The 5,010-nt window shown below is 36.5% G+C and overlaps 1 pseudogene; it reads left to right on the top strand.

Moving 5' to 3' along the window:
• The window catches only part of LOC102851531, a 4,668-nt pseudogene extending 1,218 nt beyond the window's left edge, over positions 1–3,450 (top strand).
• Positions 3,451–5,010: the final 1,560 nt, after the last annotated feature.

Raw genomic sequence — 5,010 nt, 5'->3', positions numbered from 1 at the left:
ATTGTATAAATTTGTTGTTATATAATGAACAATTTCTCTTGTGGGTTAGTCCAGAGGCAGTCACCTTGTTAACCCAAAGTCATGTCTCTGTAGAGGTTCAAATATGCCAGCATCTCTGAAGGAGGAAGATGGACGATTTCTTCCTGTACTCTTTATAGCCCCATCAGCGGAGTGATTCTGACTTAGTGGCAATGGGAGGAGGAGGATACAATGCAATGAAAGTTAAGTGAGTTAAATCAAGGATGCAATATTGTGGGGAAGCATGTAATGTATACATTACAAAGAATGAAAGTAAAGTTGAAGACAAAAATTTTCTTTCCTTCATCTCTTATCTTCATCAGACAAGGATGACCCTCCTTTTCATTCTACTAGCTTCCAATGCCAATTTTTCAGATGGTCAATCTGTAAAAATATCCTGAAGAGAAAGAATGGTCTCCACATAAATCAACAACATGGGAAAACAACTGTCCAATAAGACAGCAGCATAAAGCACTAATTTAATTAACATGGCTAATTTAATCAACATTTTTACTTTTTTAAATTGAGATTGTAATGACATTGTATAGAGAACTTGGATTTCCACTCATTAATTGTTGCACATTTCCTTCCCTGCCGACCCCTGCCCCCAGTTTGCTTTTCCTATTGGAAAAAATTTCTTTCATTATTATACAGTCCTGCCTCCCCCAGTCCACTTTACTATGCAGCTCTTATTCTGAGCTCTTGTCATACCAGTAATACCTAATTATATATTCCTTTTATACAGTTTTCTCCCTCATTTGTTTCAATGCTGTGTACATTATTTATTCCCTCTTTTCTTAATTTGCCCCCCAACCCCGATGTCAGTCCTGTTTTATAACAGTGGCATTATGGAGTATTTGTCCTTTTTGACTGAGATAATTCACTTAGCATAATGTCCTCCATGGTCACCTATTTTGTGTAGTATTTCATGACTTCCTTGTTTTTCAGTGCTGTATAATATTCCATTGTGTGACTATACCAGAGCTTTTCTACCCATTCATTTGTTGATGCTCACTGGGGGTGTTTCTAACTCTTTGCTACTGTGAATAAAGCCACAATAAAAATGGATGTGCATATATCTGCTTGGGTGGCAGTTCATGTTCCTTTAGGGTCTATTCCCAGTAGTGGAATTGCTGGGTCAAATGGTATTTCTATTTCCAACTTTTTGAGAAAGTGTCATACTGTCTTCCAGAGTGGTTGTACCATTTTACACTCCCACCAACAGTGAATAAGGGTTTCTATTTCTCTACAACCACACCAGCATTTGTTGTTTGCTGCTCTGTTGAATTGTGCTATTCTTACTAGGGTGAGATGATATCTTATAGTTGTTCTAGATTCTTTTAAAAAATTATTTTATATTGTTTGCTTACATAGTTTATATACATTGCATTTCACACTGTCCTCCACTCAAATTTTGTTTCATACATTCATATTCATTATGCTTTATAAAATCAATCATTATTGAACCATACCCACCATTACCCTGTCTTTCCAGATCCTTGCTATATCTTCCCTATTTCCTTTACCCACCTCTCCCTCCACCTACCAAATTGTGTGACCCTATGACTTCCCCCCGCCCATCCTTATGCCTCTGCTTCCAACCTTCCCAACTTGGAACCTCATATATGTTTTACTAGTTAGCTATTTCTACCATAATGGTCTTATTAAGTATTTGTCCTTATAAGACTGAGTTAGTTCACTCAACATAATGAAACCATAGCTTCACTCAGCAAAGAAAACTATTGCTCCTGAGTACTGCGTAGTACTTACAACATGTAGGACACCACAGGTACTAAAATAAGTTTCTTCAATAAATGAATGAAAATTTTGGTATATGTTTCTTTGATTTTCATTTTATGTGAGAGGTTAATCAAAGAGTGAAAAGAAGCCTTTGTTTGATCTGTAATCAGCACTTAGAGACATGTATGTATAGCTTTAGGAAGTTCAGTTTGACCAACAAATTTTTCCCCCCTTTCTTTCTCATGTTCAGATCTTCAATTCCTTGGTTGGTGAAATCAAGACTTCCACAGTCATAGAATTCCAAATTTGCTTGAGAAAACCATAGCAGAGATGGAAGGCAGGCTGAAGTTGAGACAGAGTTTCTAAGAATTTCTGTAGCTCATCAACAGAGTCGTTTTATGTGTTGTTGAGTCAGAATTGAGCCATAGCTGACTCTCCAGTGATTTTCCAGAGGCTGTCAATTACATGGGAGAAGATTGTTCATCTCTTTCCATCAGAGCAGCTGGTGGATTCAAGTTGCCTGCCTTCGGATTGACAGCACAAATCTTTATTCATTTAGCACCCTTACTTTCAGATGGAATATCCCTTCGAAGATAACCTTTATCAACATCCTTCCTGTTAGGTTCCCTTTGGTAGAATGAACTCATGATCAGATACTAGCAAGTCCTCTTTGGAGGCTTACACCAGATAAGTGAGGAAACAAGAATTTATTAAGTGGAAAGGAAAATTTATTAACCAACGTACATTGTCAAAAGAGCAGACTGTGAATCTTCTCAAGAGTTAGACTGTATTTGGGGCAGAGATTATTTTATAGGGTTCCTGCTGCTGATTTGATTCCTTCCTCTGTAGCCACTTTTGGTTGGTGGAGACAGTCCTTCCATCTTTGGCAATCACCTCATACTGTGATATTTTTCAGGTGGAATACAAAACTGATAAGAGAGGATAGGAGGGGCATAGGCTCGCGTTCCCGCTGACCATGAAAATGGCTGGTCACTGGAGGTCCTAGGTGGAGCTGGTTGGCTGGGAAGAAACATTAAAGGAAATTGATGATGTCTATGAAAAATACAAAAAAGAAGAGGATTTAAACCAGAAAAAACGTCTACAGCAGCATCTCCAGAGAGCATTAATCAATAGTCAAGAATTGGGAGATGAGAAAATTCAGATTGTCACACACATGCTCGAGTTGGTGGAAAATGGAGTTACATTCACAGTGTTTCCAAGATACTGCAGAGAGTGAAAGAACTTCAGAGAAAACTAAGATGGATTTCAGCCAACCAGAAAGATCTTCGAGAAGACCCTGAAGACAGAGAACCAGTGAAAGCTGTGATTTATGTCACATGACATGACAAATGGGATTGAAGATTGTGATGATCAGCTCCCCCCCCCCAAAAAAAATCCAAATCAGCCAAGAAAAAGAAATGTTCTAAGGCCAAGCAAGAAAGGATGGTTTCAGCCGTTGAGTTTGCAATAGATCCCAATGAACCTACATACTGTTTGTGTCACCATGTGTCTTATGGAGAAATGATAAGATGTGACAATGAACCTTGTCCAATTGAATGGTTTCACTTTTCATGTGTTTCACTTACCTATAAACCAAAGGGTAAATGGTATTGCCCGAAGTGCAGGGGAGATAATGAGAAAACAATGGACAAAAGTACTGAAAAGACAAAAAAAGATAGAAGATCGAGGTAGTACAGGCCGTCCACATTTTAAAGGGTTATTTGCCTTTTATATGATTTGTTTACTTTCAGAAAATGTTTTAGGGTAAATGCATAAGACTATGCAATAATTTTTAATCATTAGTATTAATGGTGTATTAGAAGTTGTTGTACGTTTTCTGTGACCCTAATTTTCTGCACTGAATTACCAAATAATTTAAACCAGGTAGTCTTCAGATCACCTGATGAAAGAAACAGGGAATAGGGAGAAGGTGGTATGAACATTACAGACTATGCCTATTTCATTTTCTCATAAAGCTATAATGCTTTTTTCCCCTCCCAAACACCAAAGGTTTGCTAGCATTCTAATTCTGTATACATAAAAATCCGGATAGAGATGGATTTCTCTGTAAGCATCAAATTATCTTAGGTAATTTTAAATAATACTATCATTTAAATCTTTCTCACTAGCCCCATTCATACTTTTACTTGCTCATCTCTAGTCTTCCAGGAATTTAAGGAACTAGAGCTAAGAATAATTTGGGATTCCATGTGGAATAACGTGCTCTTAATAGAGTATATGCTGCTGTATTTTCCTTAGTAGCATGTTGATATGCTGTCAGTAGACCATTTGTAAATGCCTTGCTGCTTCATAGATAATGTTTATGTGCTTAATAAAGGGAATTGGTTTTTGTTTTGGTTTTATTGGGACAATTAAGAGTAATTAAAATACAAAGAAACACCGCCTTTGGTTTATATTGGCAAAATTTGGTTTATAAAGTATCATGGTTCAAAGTTGAGTAGCTTTATTTCATACATTTTTCCATGTGATCCACTGCTAGGATATTTAGCTACGGTCCTATCAGTGGGAAAAGGACATATATTAATCTTTGAATACTGCCATTATGTCAAACAGTTGTTTTAAATAATTTTATTAGTGTTTGTAATTTCTATCCCAACCAATGATTATACATTATTTTAACTAATAACGTATTTACCTTCTTAACTTTCTGGTATTGATGCTGTTTGATGTTTTCACCTTGAATGAACTAATTTCATTATAAAAACAAACAAACAAAAAACTAATAAGGGAATGGTGTGGCCTATAACTACAGCCCAACCTCATTTTAATACTTCCTGAATACATTCTGGATTCCTAGTTACTATTTTCACCCACTTATGTAAAACAACAACAACAACAACAACAGAAACAAACCAAAACTCCCCAAACGATCTGATGAAGAGAAAACACGTGATATTAGATGAACCCATTTCTAAGTCTAATGAAACAATTCCTCAGTATATTCTTCTTCATGGGAGAAACCTCCTGTGTGATTTGCTGTGTCTGAAAGTTTGCGGGAGTTGGGGCAGCCATGAGTTGGTTTTGACTCAACAGCACATAACAGCAACAAGAAGAATAACACAATTAATTAGTATATTCTGGGGACTGGGATCATGGACAACTAAAAAATCTTATTTCTCAGAAAGTGGGAATATTTTTTTTCTATATTTTATTAATTTTCATAAACATTTACAGAGATTTTGGGTTTCCATTCATTCATTGTTGCACTATTCTCTCTACCCTCCTCCCAGT

This window comes from Elephantulus edwardii, unplaced genomic scaffold (assembly GCF_000299155.1).
Source record: "Elephantulus edwardii isolate Elephantulus edwardi_28Jun2011 unplaced genomic scaffold, EleEdw1.0 scaffold00057, whole genome shotgun sequence".
Taxonomy (NCBI): Eukaryota; Metazoa; Chordata; class Mammalia; order Macroscelidea; family Macroscelididae; genus Elephantulus; species Elephantulus edwardii.
Note: the sequence above shows the minus strand (reverse complement) of the source record. Positions and strands in the feature narration are given on the sequence as shown.